Consider the following 22,093-nt stretch of genomic DNA (forward strand, 5'->3'; position numbering starts at 1 on the left):
CATTGCTTTTCTAGACAGTCTTAAATTATTTGATGATGGAGGACTGTAGCTTCTGATTTTAAAATATAACTTTAATAAAATATAAATAATTTTTAAGTATAAAATTATTTGGATATAAGAAAGGGATCAAGAGTATGGAGACATACATATTTATATAAAATATGTGTATCTCCCAGGCACAGCTCTCTTGTACATTAATGTGCATGTATGCAATGAAAAGTTTAGATTAACAATGAGAAAATAGTATATCAAATCCATAAACTAATATATAAAAGATAAATACTATTAACCTAAGTGATTAAAAAAAGCTATTACGCTGATATTAGCAGTGCTGCTAGGAATGTTAGCATTGTCAAAACACCACTGCATGAGTCTGGAATATCTTCACGGGTTGGCATGTCAGCCAGGGTGTAGCATGGCAGTTTGCACATGGAAGGCACATAGGGAAGGCAGAAGGCAAGCCACTTTCTTTTATTCTGGGAGCAACAAAAGACAGCCTTCTACTGAAACAAAAACAGTGTCCACCTGCCACAGCTTCCAGGCTGAGGCTGAAACCCAAACAGGCCACAACCTCCCCAAACAGATGCCTACACCCAAACAGACCTCCTGAGGACTGAAAGGGCTGCCTGGGTCCTCAGTTGCAGGGAATCTGGAAGTTCCCCTAGGGCCTGAGGTAGGTGTTGTGGGTACAAGGGCAATCAGCTGGATGAACTTTTCAAGCAAGTTGCCGTGTTGCAACAGGAGCTTGCCAGGCAGTGTATTATCTAGGAATCTGAATGAGAGATTGATGCATGGTTTTGTGTGCTGTCACAGCCTAGCTTTGAACCCTGAGCTGATGGACTTGACTGACTCACAGACAAAGGAGACTGGACCTGCATCAGAGCAGGAAGAGGAGTCTCCCCTTAGCCCCATAAGAGCCTTTACATATGCTTTTGATGCTTTGGAGCTGGAAAAAGGAGAGTGGACAGGGCAACCTGAACTATTGGGTGGCATCCTTGCCCATGGCAGGGGACTGGAACTAGGTGGTCTTTAAGGTCCTTTTCAACCCATACCATTCTATGGTTCTATGAAAATCAAGACTGACTCACTCTTTGCAAGTACCAACAAAATACTTAAGTCATAACTCAATGTCAAATAGTCTTTACATGTCTCTTACACCAGAGAAAAAAAATACATTACAAATATATAAATATCTCTGAAAATGTACTTGGGGCTATTTTTCTACTGAAATTTTATTTCTTAATTACTGTAAGTCATTATGAAAAACATTCACATGATGTTATACAAATTTATAAAGGTCTTCATGATGTTTTGATCATTATTTATTTATTTATTTTTCATTCCAGAACAGAACAAAAAAAAATTATTGTATCTCACAGGGAATAAGAATTTTCCCCTCAAAACAATGTAAAGATTTAATTTCTATTCCTACAATGAAGTAAGCATTGCACTTCAAAAGTATATATTTCTATATATAATGAACTTGATTAATTATGCATGGTCTATCTCTAGTGCAGGCAGTGAATTGAGTACCCTGGGTAATACTGAGTGACAGCATTAGTGTCTTAATGTCTTTCAGAGATTTGCCTGTATTCTCAAAATGACTGAGATCAAAAGTCTTCTGTCCATTGGAACTCAGGCACTAGCATTGTTGCTAGTGTAAAGCAAAGTCAGGTTTATATCATTTCTAGTAACTCTAATAAATGACGCTGGAACACCCTTATTTCTGAGATAGCGTAACAGCTGAATATGTTTACAAAACATGTCACTTGTGAAATTTCTGAGACCAGCTTACATAAAGAAATTCTGGAACAGGTTGCAATAATGGAAATATTGTCAAAACAAGTCTGTAACCATAATTATGTGTTTGCTCCATAATGATGGACTGCTCATCTTAAGGAATGCCATTGCAAGCGGGAACATTATACAGATGGCCAGGTTCAACAGCCATGATCGTGTAAGTATGAGTCCTTTTTTGTTTTATTTATGAGCTGAAAATTCACCCTAAGGTTTTCCATTGTCAAGTCACTACCACAAATGTTACGACATGATTGCCAACACAGTTTTGAAGATATACCTCTGTTGCACTATCATTGCCAGAAGGATGCCACAAAATCTTCAGCTCTTCTTAAATAAAGATTCTAATGCTTTTGGCTTACAGTCGTAAACAATGATGACTCTAGCTGAACTCAGACCCTGATTGCAGCCTGCTATTACAAAACTGTGTGTTAGCAGTCATATTCTTGGATATTCCCGCAAAAATCTGTCAGTCAAAATCCTATTATGGAAGAGGTGATGATGCAAGCAGAACAAATATTCACTTTGATAAAGCCAACTTCTGGCTAGCCTTGGAATGAAAGGCTACATTTGGTTTCTTTTAGTTTTTGAAGAGTTTCTGAATTTGGGCTTCCTTTTCTTGCACTTGTTTTAAATAAGTGTTCTCAGTGTTCCTTCCACTACAGATGACAGAGATGTGTTTGTCAGGAAAAGTACTAGGTGTTCCAGTAGTCACTTAAGCTTTGGTGAATTAAAGTTGGTAACATCACAGCCTGGAAAAATTGGATTAACAGCCTGTCTTGTCTTGAAGAAAGTACTGAAAGGCTTAAATAAAGTAATGAATATAGACTCATTCTCTCTTTGCAGCTATCTGTTTGGCAAATTTGCTTGACCTAGCTAAATATGATCTCACTGTGTCAAGTATTGCTACAAAGATGGATAGCACATCCCTAAATGTGATCTACAGGACATTCAGTTTGTGAATAGATTGGCTTCTGAAGCTCCAACTAGCCCTTGAAATCATTAGCTAACAAAACTGTGTTCTTAGGAATGTAGGTATGAAGGAAGGTAGGCTGCAAGGATATAACCATGTTCACGTATTTATCCTTATTCTGTGATGGCCTGGGATTACACCAGCTTCACTGCTGAGATGCAACCTAGGCATACACACATTACCTGATCTCATTAAAACTTGCATCAATAAACACCCACTTTGTTGACCAGACCCAAACCCCAAACTGAATCCAAGAAGGTAAAATATTTGTGCCTCAAACCTTTTTTGACTCCTAATTTATATTAAGCTTCCACTCCTAGTTTTTGAACTATTCTTTAAAAATGGCTTTTTACTGTTTCTCCATGCCTATTCAGTCAATTATTCTCAGTCCATTATTCATGGTGATCTTGTAATACATACCAAAATATTATTGTTGCTTCTCCAACACACACTAAGTGCTAAATTTATCAATTCTGAAACATATTTGCACAATATAGTTGTTTTTACTTCATTCCTACATACACAAATCTCATTGAACTCTAAGTGAAAATCAAAGACAATTCTTAATTTTTCCTTTATACAAACTTTGAAGTTCCTAGGCCAATTCATATCCTTTAGAATTCAATGGAAATGACAGTTTCTTGTAGTTAACTTGTATATTGTGCATAGATCGAACATGTCTTACATGCTATGCTTCATGAACCCACCTTCCAAAATACACAAAACAATGAGTGGAAAAGAATGTTAAAATTCCATGGAAGAAAATGTACTGTAAAGATACTTGTATGGTTGTTTTTGCATTATAAATAATAGCTATCTATAAAGATATATAAGGAACTTTTAAACTCCATTCTGGTCTGAACACACAAGTTCATTCTTTGGACTGCATTGTATTATTTAATTGATGGAGAAGTATTGAGTTTCTACTTCATCCAAAAATATTAATCAAGACATCAACAAACCTCATCTTGTGTACTTTCCCTAACTTTTATCCAAAATTTTGTCAATTTAGTCTGATCAGCACTATAGTGTTTACCTCTTCTCTTACCCAGGTTTGCTGGAAGCAAGCATACCAGGGAGGAATTGCACTAGGTGCAACTAAGAAATGGAAGACAGAAGAACTAGTTCTCAATCTATGTGTACTTTGGGGAGAGACCTTTTATTATATCTTGTGGGTGTTTCTGAAATATATAGTAAACACCACTGCTATGTCTCACTGTATATGAATGCTGAAATTACTTATGACATACGGCATGCTGCCTTTTCATATGATGTATAGCAAGTTTTAGAGAAATAGAAGTATGTATGATTTACTGAAATGTCTAATATCAAACTCTCCTCCATTGAATTCAGTGGGAATTTGCCTTTATGGACCGATGTGAGAGCTTTGGGGAAATACTTCATTCCTCAAAGTCTAAGAATTATTTAGTTCAATTTTGACTAGAAATATATTTTAAACCAATTTGCTCCCCTGAACTTCTCAAACTTTAAGGACATTTTCTTTTTCAAAACTGGAATGAGTTCTGACAAATTATCATTTCCTTTTCTATGAGCAAAGAATGAAACCACAGTAGAGCTGATCTGGGAACACAGAGTCCAGCACAGACAAAATGCTGTTGCTGTTGCTGCTTGCTTTGAAGTTTTTATTACTAATATTGGCAGGACTGTCTGTAGGTCCTTTATATCAGAAACTCTGAAACCAGAATTTAACTTCATTAGAGCTCTCTCCTCAAATTTAAGGCATAGGAGCTATAAACCTGCACTAACTGAAGCGAATATGAAGGCACTTTCAATCACACATAACCAAGTAGTTTGAGACGAAATTTCAACTGTGGTGAGGATGCCTGTTTCTAAGGACAATTCCTCCTGTACTTCAAATCAATCTTTGCAAAGTGTTCTTTACCTGGTTCTTTGGTTACAAAATCCTTTGGATATACATAGTATAAATAAATGTGAGAGAGAATGAATACATCACAACAGTTTGGTTTTAGGGCAGAACTGTTTGGCGAACTAGGATTGCATATGTGGTTGGCATTCCTTTTCACTTTATAAGGCAATGTTTTGTTTAATGATACTGCCTAGTTAGTTCCTCAAGAGTTATGTGGTCGGATGGAAGGGTGACATTTGTGATATTTGGCATTGTGGAAAGCAACCAAAAATATACCCAGACTTAATCTGTTAGTTAAATCCTGTCAGTAGTTGTTCCTAAACATCCTTTGCTGTGACTATTGCTGGAGAACTGGCACCAAGTCAAGAGCACAGACTGCAAGATTGTACTATATAGCTAAAAATGAGCCTCCAAACTGAACACTGAAGCTCTGGTCCTTGTGAATACTTGGTTCTCATAACATTTGGCCATAAAATCTTATTTCCCAGCAAGAAAAAGCAAAACAAAACACCCTACAGTTTGAAACCTTCCTAGCTTTTATGAAACTGAAATGGGCTTATTTGCTTCTCGTTATATACTTGATATGTTTTTACTAATAACATGTATTTTGCACCAATAGTTAAGCAAAATAATTTAGTGGCTTAGTGGGAATAAAAAGGCAATAAAGAAAAAGAAAATGGAGAAACTGCTTGCTGGTGGAACACCCCACTATTATTAATTGTGAACCATGTGATCTGGCAACCTTTTGATTTACCAGCACAGTCCACTCCCTTGTAAATTCTAGCTGGCTTTCCCATACATTATTATGTGGATTCCTTGCAACCACTTCCCTTTCTGATTTTCCAGAGACAGAGTATAAAGTTTCCCCAAATGCCAATAAAACATGAAATCCTATTCCACTCTTTAGGTTTGCTTTGTGTAGTCATCTTCTAAAATAAGAACAAGCAGAAGTTTTAAACATTGATCTCTTCTATTTTTACCTTAATTCAATAGTTACTATTCTTTATAAACATCACAGTTTTTATTTCAACATTTGTATGTTTTTTAAACTGTTGGCTCTAATTCTAAGAAAAAGTGTATTTCCTTTCTTCTTAAAAAAAGGCTTACATGAGTATGTTCCACTTCCTCATCTTGATTTTGCTTATAGTTATACTTTGCCATATAACACAGATGTCTATAGGTGAATGAAGAGTATACTTTGCCATATAACACAGATGTCTATAGGTGAATAAAGTTTGAGTAAAACACATTAAATAAACCGCATTTAGTATGTCATTTTATAGGTAAAAATAACCCTAAATCAATGTGCAAATTTACTTAGAAGTTTGATGCTTTCCTGCTTGCAATGTCCTCTACTTTTCAAATGCATAGTGATAATGCAGACACTGATTTTGACTGAAGCAATGAAAACATGGGTTATTTTCTGTTCCAATTTGTTGACAAGTTCATGTGGGGGAGTAGAGAAAGGCTAAGTGTGGGTGGGTGGTTTGCAGTAGACTTCATCATCTATAATTTATTCTTCAGGAGGAAAGGCTTTTGCAGGACACTGGCATGTAGAAGCCTGAACACACTTATACAGCATTACGTCATTCCCATTAAATTATTTCATTTTCTTGGAAGGCTACTCAGGTTAGCACTTGGACTCACAGCTCTGTAAGAATAAAAACATTCATGAATCTCTAGAAGCTGCAGCAGCACCAAAAGGTCATGTCTCATGAGGTCTGGTAGAGGAAAACCTGTGAGACTGCAATGGAGATAAGTTTAACCCTAATTAACAGGTGTTAAGGTAAGAAATAAAAAACACCTCATTGTCCTTTATGGTCCAGTGTTTCCATATGTGCCTGCAATTAGACTCCTTCTGCCTCCCTGGGAGGTGACTTAGACAGGTTACTTGAGTTTGGGATTACAGCCAACACTGCTCTGTTCTAAACAGGGTATAGGGTATACCAATGTCCTCAGATGTGGTGCGACCAAGCTATCTTAGTCTCTCAGGATAGGTAGATAGGTAGACAATCATAAATTTAATTTTAAAGGAGATCTTTCGAGGATATGGTCCAGAAATTTATGTAAGTCTTTATACAATTAAATAGATGTATACAGATACATATTTTGTAAACATGAAATGATTTCTTAAAGATTGTCTTACCTGAAAACAAGTCAGAGACTACAGCCACAACTGAAAGTTTATACAGAGCAGAAAAAAAGTAGTCTGCTAACTCTCCCAAATACTTTCTTAAAGTCTAAGCTCAGTCAAATATTAACTCCTGCAATTTCCACCATCCTCACTGTAAGCAATGCAAATTCCTGCTTCCTTCCATTACTCTTGCTGCCCATTAGCGTTCTCTCAGGGACATGGTGCATTTCTACTCTTTCTCCTTAAAGCAGCAACAACAGCCAACTGGCAGGTTTTGGGGCCAGAACTGTCAGCTGGTTGCTTTATTTGTCTGGTTACATGACAGCCCACAGAGTTTCAATAGCTTTTCTTTTTGCTCCTCAACACTTGACCAAAGCTCTTATCTTCCATTTTTTCCCCTTTACAATTTTATCAGCTAGTCTAATTTAGACCTCTAAACTTCCCTGATAGTTGGTAGAATGAAATAGGCACCTCCTAAGAGCAAGTTATCCCATTTTAAGAAAGATGTTTGAAGTCAGGGGGAGTATATCCCCATCTGTATGTGTCTACTTACTCTCATGGATTATAGGGAGAAGCTGAGACCAGATGATTTGGCAGTTAACTTTCAGGTTCCTAAAACCAGGGTATGATGGGAGGCAGAAAAATAAAACATTGGTACATGTCATGGGGGAAAAGTTTTGGGCATGTACCAGCAGGACAGAATTTAACCTAACACAGTACACGGGAAGCGCCAGTCAAATGGTAAGAACTTAGGTGGTGTGTAGCCTGCATTACACAGGGGAGAAAGTAAATATCTATGATCATCCTCTGGGTCTCTGGAAACTCCAGAAAATTAGGCTTAAGATAGAGAAGTTAGCCTGATGATTTCAGAGGGTATTGGACAGCTTGGAATTTATTATTATTATTATTGTTTATTATTATTATTATTATTATTATTATTATTATTATTATTATTATTATTATTATTATTATTATTATTATTATTAATAATAATAATAATAATAATAATAATTTTCAGTTAGTACAGCCACTTCAGACTTGGCTGGCCTGCAAAACATCTACATTCACTGCTTTCCAGATGGGAGGACCAGGAAAGAGGGACTTACTGCTGGCTGAGCTGACATTTTCAGTGTGCTATAGGCATGGTGAAATCTGGAAGGCAGGCTGTCTTTGCTGGTTGGCTAGCTGGTAGCTTCACACTTTGCTCTGGGCCTGGAAACAGAAAAGTCAATTACGAGCTCAGTATGGGCCTTGGGGACATTACAAAACCTTGGTTCACTGGCCGTTCCAGTTAAGAAGTGAGCAGTGAGTCATGGCTGCACTGCGTTAATGTGCAGGACCTGACTCACAGGCAAGCGCGTTCTGCTTTTTTACTCCTTTTAGCTTAGTTTAGTTTCTTTGGCCCCTCTCTGTCACTACGCATGCAGAGCTGGATAAGTGCCTGCCTGTCTGTGCGAGTGTTTTATTTGGTTCTGCAGCTTGGGTGTTGGAGTTGAAGTAGTCTCAAAATCAGAGAACAAAGTGTACAGCTGTACAGGCCGGTAAAACAAACAGAGCTCTTTACGCTTCAGTGCAATATATCTTTGCCCAGCCTTACACCAATGATAATCGCTTTTTGCACAGTGGTCCACAAAGTAATGGAATCTGACATCAGCAATTTTTGACGTAAGCGATACTACATTTTCTGCATATGTCTACAGGGAACTAAATTTTCAGTGTAGCTGTTCAGAAATTTAGTTCAGTGTGCTGCTTGCTATGCTAAAAAAATTATCTAATTTAAGAATGGGTAAAAACCTTTTCATTTTATTAGAGTCATAGCTGGTTTTATTTTAATATGCAAGCATCTTCAATTTCCTAGAGGAATAATTGTATCTGGAAATGAGATAGACCTAAGTAAAGCTATAAATAACAAGTGAATATCAAAGGCTGACCATCCTTCTGATATTGGGGAAGAGTCTTAAATGTATGCAACCAGTTATAGGACATTTGGACAACATGACAATTAACTCAAAGTAAACTCTTTGCTGGTCATAAGTAAATAATCCCTCTACAAAATAAACAACAATTTGGCAGATTTGAGTGAAGAAAATTGCATCTCATCCTAAAAGGAATTCATGCTGCATGAAGATGAAATGAAGAAAAATGTAAGTATTGAGGTAACCCTTACTGTAGGATTTCCTAGACAAGTGGCAATAAAATGAAATCATATGTCACTTCTGCACTATTTATATTTATCTTACTTTGCAAACTCTTAGTCAAATCTAAACAGGCCTTCTTTTTATGTTCACTCTTAAGCATCTGCAATGTTTTTCTGTCAGAAATAGGATACTGGGTTAGACAAACCTAATAGAGAAGTTCTATACCCTCACAGTAATGGAATAAAATGCATCTGAGACTTTCAAAGAGAGTGACAAAGCACATCAGACCATCTATCTTTATGCCAATTAAGATTTATTCTGTGGAATTTATTTCCTAGCAGTCTTCTGCAGTTTTAAGTTCCCAAATAGATGGTTCATTGAGCTGATTATTCTTTGAAAACATCTCATGTATAGGAATTTTTTCTTATAAATTAATATATTTTCTCCTAATAGAAGTATGACACATACCACCTAAATTTTTTCCTAAACACAAGCAAATATACAGAGGAACTGGGGTATTAGAAGAGACTCATTTCATTTACTTTTTCATAGATATTTTCAGCATTTATTTTAGTTAAGCTCTTCCTGAGTGTCCCTATACAACAGCCTTGCCTGCACTGGATGTGAAGAGAGTTAACGAGTGATTTTGGAAAACAAAAAACAACAACAAAAAAAGATACCACCACCAAAAAAAAAAAAAAAACACCAGGGAAAATCCAATCTAACAAAGCATCTACTGTAAATTGAGGTTGCTTATCTAAATATTAGTAAACTGTTAAAAAAGAACAAAGAACTATATGAAACAAGCTCTAAATTAGGGCCACACAGCTTTGTATAGCAAGCTTACTGCTAATTGAAAATTAGGCAGAATTGTGGTTAGTTTAATGACAAGGCTAGAAAATGAACATTGGGCCTATGGCAAAGAGACACTAATCCAAAGATAGACAAGCTTTGCTTGATTATAGTGCTTACATCATGGTCATTAGAATTTAAAACAACTAACCCAAACACAGACATCATATCTTCATTTGATAGCTGCAGTCTAGTAAATAGTGGGAAAGGATGTTATGTATGGATTAGCCTAGCTGAAATGAAAACAGACATTCTTTTTGAACCTGTCTGGCGTTGAGAATGAAAACTTCAAAATCAGGCAGTAAAGTGGGCTTATAAAGCCAGAGGCCTTTGATTTTTAAGTATCTGCATAGTGTTTTAACCAGTCTTTGTTTTTCAGGAAAACCACCTCAGCACCCGGGTATGAGGCATCCTTGTGCACAGTCTATCAGTGTGCAAGATGTTGGATTTATCTGTGGGAACACATGAAGATTAGCAATGTCCTCCTTTGTGCTTTGAGTTCATGAGTCATTGTCAGCTGCTTACTAAATATAACCTCTTAACACTGCTTGGACTTGTAGTCATGATGGTTGCATGGTGAGATGACTAGAGACAGCATAAACACTGCAACCTTAAAATTTATGCTATATATATACATATAAGAGTGAGAGAATAATTTTCTGATTTCCATGTGGTTTCATATTTTCAATTCATGAAGCACTGCAGTCCAGAGTTTCTGTGCAGCTTTCTGATATAAATGGACCTGCATTTTGTATGTCACATAAAATTAATATTAATATTAATAATAAATAAAAAAATGCAAAGGCCTTATTTTTTTAAGGAAAAGTTTTTTGTTTGATTGTTGTTTTTTTGTTTTGGTTTTGTTTTGTTTTGTTTTGTTTGTTTGTTTTAAGAAAAAATTAAGTGATGTGAAAATATGGAGGAAAATTTCCTGGTATTTGTAGGGAGAAATGATGGTCACCAACAAGCCAGGCAAGACTCCTTTGTGGGGACCAGTTTATAAGTTACATTTCATGAATCAGTTACTGCTCCATTTGAGAGTTTTATGGAAGTAAACTGAATCATGTCTTCTGAGGCATTGTCTCTTCTGAGATGCATTTTGCTTACCTATCTTGGACACTACATAGAAAATCAGACTGCTGACAACCACACTGATCAAGATTAATAAAGAATATTTAAAACTCAAGAAATCACTCTTGTTAAGTAACCAATGCCTATAAAGAATATTAAGAAGGGTGAAACACTGGCTCCACTGATCTTGTACTTTCCTAACCTTCTAACTGTTAAGCCTCTACTGTAGCATAGTGTTATGTAGCACATAACAATATATGCTAAGTCATAAATATATGCCAGGTTTAACCTGGCAGGCAGCTAGGCACCACACAGCCTCACATAGGCAGCTAGCATGCAACACTCCTCACCAACTTCACCCCCCAATGGAACAGGAAAGAATTGGGAGTGAAAGTAAAAGCTCCTGGGTTGAGATAAAGGCAGTTTAATAGGACAGAAAATGAAGAGAAGTGATAACAATAACGATAATGACAATGATATTGATAATAGAATATACAAAACAAGTGATGCCCAGAGCAATTTCCCACCACCCACTGACGCCCATCCTAACCCTGAGCAGCAGTTCCTCTTGCCCTAGCCAGTTACCTAATATTAATTGTTCAGCATGACGCCACATGGTATGGAATACCCCTTTGGCCAGTTTGGGTCAGCTGTCCTAGATGTGTCCCCTCCCAGCTCCTGCTGCAACCCCCAGCCAGCTTGCTGGCAGGGCAGTACGAGATGTTGAAAAGTCCTTGGCTTAGTGTAAGCACTACTCTGCAATAACTAAAACATGAATATGTTATCAACATTTTCCTCATCCTAAATCCAAAACACAGCACTCTGCCAGCTACTAAATTAACTCAATCTCAACCAAAACCAGGACACCTATACGTAACCATCTGTATGAGAGAGATCACCTCCTAAATGTGTCTGTCTCTCTCCACAAGATATAGATGGAGCTTAAATCTTACCTTAGAGATGATATCTTGCTATCAGGGGATAAAGAGACTTGAATTAGATCCAAAGTCTCTGATATGAGTCTGAAGACTTTTTGTAACTGTTTAAAAACCCTATATATATATATGTCACAACCATATTTATAAATCTGCATATTCAGCAAGTTCAGGTCACAAAGGATGAGACATGACTGAGACATAGAGACTGAAATATCTGTGTATACAGGGAAAGCAGCATATGCAGGTATGAGTCACAATACTGTGGCAAAAATCAGTAATAGAAGCAGTTCCATCCCTTCCCACAAATGTTAAACCTATGCTGTCATTTGAAAAGAAAAGAAAGAAAAAACAAAGAACCCTAGACTGAAATGTGTTACTCTTACATAAATGGCAAACAACTTCAATCTTCAGAAAAACTCAAATTATGAAGCTATGTTACTTGCTGTCATTTTTTAAAACTATATATCAGTTATTATTATTATTCAGTGTTACTTCATGTGCAATCACAAACCTGCTAGCTAATAAAGGGACAACAGAGCCAACAAATCCTACTAGGCAATTATAGAGTATCATCTTACATGCAATTCCAGTCTTACATGTACTTCTAGAAGAATAAGGGGATGGAGCATAGTACAAGTTATAAGCTATGTAATAAAAGTTGTCTCTGTAACTGATACCACTCTGTAACTGATATCCACTTTTGCTTCACATGCAATGCAGGAGAATATGTGGAAATATCTGCATTGTTTTACAGCATTGACACTGTTTACATTCATGCTATACTCATGCATCCAGCTACTACAAAATAAAATATTTTTTCAAACAAGATAATTTTCACATCATGCTATATTTGGTGGCCAACCTGTTGTCAGCTCTCTAGTCTGCTTGATGAATTCCCCTCTGTTTTGCTTGATGGTGCATTAAGCAGATTTTTTGAGTTTTAGTATTCTGGATTTCTGTTCTGTCTTTTAAAATCAGCATGTTATATTTCACAGGGCTAAGGCCTAATAATAACTTTGTAGCTTTTATCTTTCCTAATGCTAAAATAAATGTTCTTCAGTGCTGGACTCTTCTCCAGGGAATCCTAAGCTAGAAAAAAATAAAGACTGGGTGTTTTAAAAGGTGCCAATGAAAGCTAGCAACATTGAGGAACAATTTATATAATAACAACATGAAAAAAAATCATGTACAGAATGCCCACTGTAGTTCATTCACTGATTTGTTAAATGTATAAATAGAAAAAGACAAACAATAATATGCAAACAAAAAAGTATTAATTGCTTCACAATTCTATGCTGCAATGAGTAGGACAGTAAATGTTGCAGCAGCTTACTGCATACGCTAAAAACACAGCCCAGAAATTGCTAGCTTTTTAAAACTTTGCACCAGATAGTCTTCATGTCTATCCTTATATGCTCAAGATACATCCCCCTTCATCTTGTTCTATTACATATAGCACCACCCCATTAATAGGAAAGGCAGGCAATGAGGAGCATAGCTCTTTTAGAGACTTTTAATTCTGACAGACAGTGGAAGTTGAGAAGTTTTTTGTTTGTTTGTTTGTTTGATTGGTTGGTTGGTTGGTTGTTGTTGTACATTTCTGGTTTTGTGGAAGAGCCTCCTGGCAATGGAAATGATGTTTAGAAACATATTCTAATGCTTAAAAAGAAGTTGAGATTTCCAGTGTTCAGTGGTAAAGAAAACTTCAACACAAGAATTTTTGTGAAGTATGACACTGCGACACCATTTAGATTAATGATACAAGGTATATCTGTGGGACAAAATGCAAACTACAAAATATTTCACACCAACACTGTTCAAGGTGTGTTTTTCCTTGCATTCATCACAGCTTTAAAATGCCAGTTCCAGACCTATGTGAACTCAACATTTTTCTGTCACACAGTGTTCATTTTGCTGAGTGCCAGTTTGCACCTTTTCACTTTGCTGCTCAGGTTTCAGACCTGAAAGGTCTCCAGCTCTGCAATCACAGCACAGAATGGTTCCACTTCCTGCTTCCCTATTGGAAGAATTGCTCTATTCAGTGAGAAAAAAAGAACAAAGAAGGAGTTCTTTCATTGTGTTCCATTGTGAAACACGTGTTTCAGGCACATGATCACAAATTTAGGGTAGCTGGTGGACATTTTCATGAATATCAGCATGAAATAGAGTATCTGGAGATAAGCAGAACCACTAATCCACGAATAATGGAAAATTGAATATGAGTCATTTCTATGTGAATTTATTTCAAATCTGCTTTTATGTTATTTGACCAGATGTAGCAAATAATCATGTCTTTATTTGTTAATGGAAACACATTCTATAACATACTCTATTTATGAAACACAGATGGTAATGAAACAGTACATTACTATTTTGTCATTTACTTATGAGTTTTGTGATGTACTATAATTCCTTATTTCATCAAAAGTTTCATGGCCACATTTCTTCTCAACATGTGGGTAGCTGACGACTTTTCTTTGGTATTGACTGTAGCTCCTGCAAAGGCAACCCTCCTCCCTGGTGTATAGCTTCAAGACAGTAGCAGTATGTTGAGGAACCAAGGGAGGACAAGGCATGGAAAAGAGGAGTGATAATGCCCAGTCCTTAGAGGCAGCATCAGAGCAGTTCCCAGTGATTATTATAGATTATTTGTTTCTTTACTCTTCATTGCTGCTCCTGTGTATCTATGGCAGAAATCTGGGCCAGCCCCTTTCCTATTCAGTGTGTTTAAGGCAAAAGAAATGTATGGGTGATAAGCACATCATAGCAATTCTCCTATAGCAGATGAAACTAATAATTTTGTCCTTACCATTATGTTTCTGGCTTTCTGCACTGGTGGTAAGAGGCTTGCTCTTGAATTTTGCAGAGAAATGGTGTCAGAACAATTGCCAATAATTGCAACAATGAAAGAATATTTGAGATCATATCTTATTACCTCTCTCATCTGATTCCAGTTTCTATACACCCTTAAAAATGCATAATAAATGTGAATAATGCTTTAAATGAGTGCTGGTATGCACATTTTGGGTGATACTAGAATGGTAGTAGACATCCTTCCCAACCCTGCTGCTCTAGGTGACCACCAGCTGATGTAGACCACGAACAAGGGTCTGCAGTAGGCAGTACTTAAAAATGATCTTCCTTGTCTATGGCACTGTCCTTTATTTGCCTGCTTTTGCAGGGGTTTGTATTAAAACCTTGCTTCATCTTTTATCCTTTAAATATTAGTTGGATCAGTGAGTAGGGAAAAATAATTTTACTTCTGGTATCTATACAGTTTCCCTGGCTGCACTTTCCAAAAACAGAGGGCTACAGCCAGAGTTGAAGACTGGCATTTTTCTTTTAAACCCAAACTATCAGAGAGTCACAAGAGTGACCCCAGAGTCTATTTTTAAGAGTAACATAGCTATACTGTGTCATGGATATCTCAGAATAAATGACTTGAAGCAACCCTGCCAGGAAAAAAGGAAAATCAAGTTGAAACCAAAACGATAACTTCATTGTCAATGTGCCTTAAACATTTGGGTCAATAACTTCTGTGAGTGACAGTTCAGGAAATTTATAGTGGTAAAGACTGAAGTCTTTAATTTTTACATTCTTTTTTGTGTCCTTGACTGTACAAATAAGAAATATCATACAAGCAAAGGAAAATATTTCAAAGAAGATAACTTAGGTGAGTGAGTTATTTTAAATTTAACCGTTATGTGGCTTTTATAACACCTACTGCTCTGAAAAATGCTTTCAGCAAATCTATTTTTCATTATATCTGTATCAGTTAACACTTGGCAAATAAACTACACAAGTTACTTTTAAATAATAGGTACAGTTTTATAAAGGGTGCTGAGTAAATATTGTTGTATTAAATCTTAATTTTGTGCTTCCTGGCTTGCTGACTTGTTTTGAGATGCACTTTGTCATTTGGAAAAAAAATAGAAATAAAACCCCAAACCCAAAGCTTTTTAAAAAACAGACCTTTTCCACCTTTTGAAAAATATCTCATGGCCGTTTTGAGCAGTGGTGATCTGGAAAGAAAACAGATTAGAACGTTTGATAATAGAGGAAGGAAATATTATTATCACAGCTTGAAATCTGTTAACAGGGCCTTCCAAATGGGGCAAACATTAAAGTCAAATAGAAACTCAATTACAGGAAGATTTTCAACTTGTCAAAAATAATTGCATTAATGTCAGCAATGCTGAAAGTCTAAAACAAGGAAACTATTGTACAGTGTCTCTAGAAAGAAAGATTAAAGGAATGCATAGCGTAGTTTTAGTAAAAGATCCAAAAATGTTCACATTTATTTTGGTTTTAGTTCTGAGGCCAAAGACCACAATACTACATAAAACTGAAACATCAATCTATAAATTTCTGACAGATGTTACATCACACAAAGACTGTAGAATACTCAATAAGAGGAACCATTTGTTATCTGCTTTGCTCTGAACCAAAACTTGTAGTAAATACCACGTAGAGGGCAAAGATTGAAGAAGTTTGGAGGAGCCGGAGCTTTGAGATATGAAGTGGTCTGTGCTTGAACCTTTGGCTCTTATTACTCGGGGGTGTTCTGCCTTTGCAACTGAAGCTCCAGCAGGGGAAACTTTATTTAAGAAAATCTATTGAACTGTTATAGAAAACATTCATGCTTTACTAAATAGTAAATTAAATTATTAAATAGTAATTTTTACTTACCTGCTACTATTTATTTATTTATTTTAATATGTTCAGTAGGAGATATATCTTCAAAGACAAAAGCCCCGCTTTTTCTTACGTAAGAATTAACTGTTGCTGGCCACAGGAGAGGATCTTGCTTTGGTGGAACTGAGGAGACTGTACAATCTTTCTTTTTAAACAGCTCTCTGCCTCAAAACTTGTGTGCTTCTCCCTGGTATGAAACAAAGACTCTCTTCTTTCAGACTGTGATGCAGTGATGTGGTCCAAGGCCATATTTTGAAAGGTGTTAAGGTTCTTATGCAGTTGTAGACCACAATTCATTGCCCATATTCCTAGGCAGCAATGATATTTTATGTTATTTATATTACTAATTGTCCATACTTTTAGGCCACAAAAAGTTATTTGGCCTTAGGTACTCTTAACATGCAAGGGCAAGAGAGCTCTCCTACAATTTAGTTATAGGTGTCTTACTATGCTCATTGACTGTAAAGAAAATAAAAAGAGACTGGGCATTAAAGTTAAGTGTCTCAGGTAATAGCTTAAAGTCAGGTATGACAAATCCAGAAATGAACAAGACTTTGAAAAATGTCTGACCAGTTGAGCTAATTTAAAAATCAACTCAGGTATCTAACTGTGTAATAGTGCTTAAACATGTTAAGAAAATTTGATGTAAGAAACTATTTCTGTGTTGTAGAAAGACCCACCAGAAAAAGAAAGGGGAAGAGCATTCTTCAGTTTCAGCTGTGCACAATGTCACACTAGTGAAACAAAGTGCTGTTTCCTCTTCCTCTTCTACAGTAGCTTCATGAACGTTTGGAGGTTATACTAGAATAGAAAAAATCTCTAAAAATCTAATGCCTGATTTTATTACTTTAAAAGCTTATGTATCACTAATGTTATTGCTATCTTCAATATTCTAGTGGAAAACTGACTAAAAATGAATAGTTTCACAATACAGGAAAAACTCTTATTCTTTGTCCTCCTAATTAACCAGCCAAGACTGAGATGTTGAGTTTATAGTTCTGCTGTCTTCATAAGCAGCTTCTGTGTCCATTTTGAGAAGAAGCTGAAAGGACACATTGGGGTAAATTGTCAAAACAAAGCATTAGCATCGGATTTTTTCTTTTCTTTAGCTTTGTGTTGTATTGTAAACAATACATAAACCCTTCAGTGTATAAAAATATTTTTCACTTTTTTTTTTTTTTTTTTTTTTTCTTCCTCTGGGTATAATTCCAAAAGTCTGTTGTGGTTTGGACCTTTGTCTGGTCAGCACCCAACTTCTGCTGAAATTAGTTGGAATTAGATTTCTATAGACAAGTACCTAGTGAGATTTTTAGAAGTTCTTAGACAGGTTAGACATTTTTGAAAATCTCACCAGAGGCCTGTTTTCAACTTTAAGCCTCCTAATATCTTTTCCTAAATGTCTAAGTCCTGAAATTAATTGTTCTGAGAGACTGATATTTTCTTCACTTAATTATTCCACTGAAATCTCTTCCCTCTTTTTTTTTTTTTTTTTTTTTTGGGGGGGGGGGGGGTGGGAGGAGGGAATTGGTGCAAAACCAGGAGCTGATTAAGCCATGTGATCGGAATGGCTCCTCATGAAAGTCTGTCTCATGGAAGTGATACAAATGGTAATTTTCCTTTAATCTTCACAAGCTATTGAAGTTGTACAGCATTAACACTCAATAGCTCATACCAATATTTTAATAGCCAAAGTGACATCCACACTGCAAAAGCCAATATTCTGCAAACGGCCAGGGTCAGTAACACATCTACAGGGCCAAACCAAATACTTTCCTAATCAGTACATTTCCTAAAACTATTTCATAGACCAGAGATGAGAAAGAAATGTTCAACCTCTGGTATTGTTTGTTTAAGAGTTAAAACAGGTCCTCTCCTAGCATCCTTTCACCTTAGAAAATCTGTTCTCATTTCCTTACACCAGAACTGCTTCCAAATGCTGTGTTTTGTTACAAGAGCACAGGATTTTTTAATAAACAAAATAAATGTACACACCAGAAACACTCTGAGTTAGTGCTAGCTATTTATTTTATTCACATCACAAAAAGATTTGCAGATCACCTTTTCAAAGCTGCACTGCATGCATCTGGCTTGCTACACCAGGGATGTGTACATGTGCAGTGGTAACTGGGCTGAGTGACTGCTGAGCTAGGATTCGAGAAACCAGCTTAGTTTGTACTGTAAACCCCTTGGGCTCTCCTGTTACAAGACAGGGTGCTCTGGTAATTCTGCATCAGAAGCAACACATGGCCCTGTTAAGGCAATCAACTTTGCATTTCAACTACATGGATTGCCTTTAAACTGAAGAGTTGGTGAGCACAATTTGACCAGACAGGGGACCAGGGCAAAAAGTGTAATAGCTCCCTCTACCTCATGTGCTTGCATCTTTGCTGTTGTTTGTTTCTTTAGAAAATAGAGCATGGTAGAAAGGGGAAAAATTTGTGCCTCCTTTTTCTCCAAGCATGAAAACTCAGTGCAGTAAGGAGGTACAGCTAGGCAAAAAGCAATCACAGCGCTAGGAACTCATTTCTTTGAGGACCAATAAACTAATTATTCCACCTACTTCCCACTCAGACACTGTTTTAATGGCATGGATCTACTGAGTATTGGGTTCCAAAGCTTTTGGGTAGGATTTACTTTCAATTTTGTCTAGTGAGTAGGAAGTAAGCGGTGCCCCTTGGGAGAGACCAGTTCTACAGCATTCCATGTAGGGGAGATGAACCTTCCTCCCACCCTAACTACTTATACTGTTTAAGTGCTTGCAGTTTAGGGGAACAGTGCAGAGATTTGTAGGCACAGATTTATCCTACCCCACAGAAGACAGTTAACCTGATGCAGCTTCAGCAGGGAAACTATTTGCTCTCGGAGGTGCTTCCAGAGAGTAATTAAGAAAATTAAGACCCCAATCACTCTCAGAGTGTACATATTTCTCATTAATAATTGCAGAGGATGATAAGTAGTCTTCTGAGGCACAGGTGAGGCTTTGCTTGAGTGCCATGATTTTTCAAATATGATTGTGAGTGTCTTGAATGGGACTATGCTCCTTCAAAGGAGCCTTAGAGATGAATGGAATCTCCACCAGCATTTAAAATCACAACTGATCAGGAGAAGCCCTGTACACGTTTTTTTTTTTGTTGTTGTTTGGATTATGAACATTTTTACTTTTATGCCTTCAAACTATCAGAAATCTCAGATGTGCAAGGAAAGCACAAGCAAGCATGAAGTTTGCAAAGAAGTTCAAGTTGAATTTGAAATGTTAAACTATTTTTAGGTAAGACTGGACACTTGCTGTTTCAGTCTTGTTAGAGATACTTAACTCTTCTATTCACTGAGCTTAATGTTTCTGACTAACCATTATTATTATTATTCAGTCAGATCATATGCAAAAAAATCAGGCAGGTTTTAATCTTTAATCAGTATATGACTGCAGCATATTAACAGGCTTGTAAGATACAATTTTTGTCCTATTTTACAAAGTTAGTTTGAGTGAATTACATAGAAAACTGATTGGAAGACAGCCTTCTATCTTCCCTTAGTGCAAGAGAGACATTCCAGCAAATTACCAGACTACAATTTAGCAAGATTCATTCAAAATGTTGATAATGGATTAAATTATTTTGAGCAGAAAAGCATAAAGAATCTCCTCCTACTGACTAAAATTTATAGCTGTGGCTTACATAGTAGCTTAGCAGTTCACATATGGCTTATGTCAATGGCAGAAACCATGTTATTTTCTAAATCACATTGATTTGTTATGTGGTACTGAAAGATCTTAAACAGAATCATTGGCTATAAATTACAGAATCTAGTCTTCTACATTCTTATCTGTGTTTCAGATCCGTCAAAATGAGCCCAAGAGTCAACTCTTCTATGTACACAATGCTACTAGTCAAAGAATGAGAACTGAGACCATTCAATTTCCTCCTTTTTTGGAGCCAAGCCAGGCTGACATTTTTCTTTCTGTTAGTTTTGGCAAAGAGGAAAGAGAGGGAAAACTTTACTGCTCTGTTACTGATGGTTTTTTTATTTTGTTTTTATTAAAAATGTTGAAACATGGGCCCTCTGTCAAAATTATTTTATTATTGAAAGCTGGGTGGGGTGAATGAACTGGCAACAGTTCAGAAAGCCATTAATGGTACTGATAACGGAGAATCCTATTCAGCCTCCACAGCACTGCAATCCTTAATTGCAATAAATTTTACTGAAATCTGGTGACTGATGTGCACAGTTAATGAATCGGTAAAGATTCAAAGGTTAATCTGCTGGGAGGTAACAAGCTCTGCCCATCTGATATTGTAACCAAAATATGATATTTGTTAGTTACATGATGATATTTTTTGGGCATACAACAGAAAAAATGAGTTTTTATTGGCTGCAGATTTGTTAGGTCTCCAAGACCAAAACATTGAAAAAGCAACAACTCTAATGGTGATTCTTGAACCACAGACAAAACTTAAATATATCAGAGGTGAAATGTGACCCCCTGAATAAAATATATTGTCAAACATCAAAGGAATTGCCTGAGAAGCAGAGTGTTCTGTGAAGTGGAGTCACATGCATGCCTGGGAGTGCCCCCACCCCAGCTGGCCCTGCCTTGGTCCTTGGCCCTTTCCCAGCTGCTGCACCCCATCTCCCAGTAGACCAGAGAGACAAAATGACCATGCAAAATCTGGGAGGGATGAAGGGAAGTGTGCAGTGAAGTGTTACTTCCTTAAGAACTTCCTTAAAAATGAAGTAGTTTTCTAGAAACAAACAAGCAACATCCAAACAGATTCAAAATGTAAGTGAAAACAGGAATGGAAATGAAGGAAAATAAAAGTCAACAGAAAAAACAAATGTGAGGGGGTAAAGTTAGACCTTGTGATTATTGCCCTTGCTTTGCTCTCAGAGGACCTGCATTTAGATCACCTTCTGCTACACCTGTTTTGTGACTTGTCCACAAATTTACACTCTCTGAGCCTAAAGCCTCCCTGTTTTCCCCCTTATAGTACAACAGAAGCTTCTGAGCAGTAAAGATAAAAATTATAGAATCACAGAATGGTTTGGATTGGAAGGGACATTAAAGATCATCTAGTTCTAGCCCTCCCCCGCCATGGCCAGGGACAGCTCCCACTAGATTCTAGGGTCCTGTTGCCCAGGGCCCTATCTAACCTAGTCTTGAACACCTCCAGGGATGGGGCATCCACAACTTCTCTGGGCAGCCTGTTGCAGTTCCTCACCACCCTCTGGGTAAGGAATCTGCTCCTAACAGCTAATCTATATCTCCCCTCTTTTAATTTAAAATCATTCCCCCTTGTCCTGTAAGTATCTGCCCATGTAAATGCTTTGGCCTATGAAAGATGAAGACCTGGCAGGTATTTGTGATAAATAGAAATTGTGATGTGAAAAGGTATTCTCAGTGTCTTTGACAACCTACAGCTTGAGAGAGAATGCTGTGTGCTAGGCTTTCTACTTCCAGCTCACAACAGAGAGACAGTCTAAAGAAGACTAAGTGCAGTACCCATTGGCCAGCAAAGCCTAGAAAACAACTGCTGCCAGGAACCTGTGGAGCAAAAGCTGTCTTTCTGAATTTGGTCCCTCATTTCCTCACAGCTCTTGGCAGGGGGTACA

This window comes from Netta rufina, assembly GCF_964035555.1.
Source record: "Netta rufina genome assembly, chromosome: 2".
Classification (NCBI taxonomy): domain Eukaryota; kingdom Metazoa; phylum Chordata; class Aves; order Anseriformes; family Anatidae; genus Netta; species Netta rufina.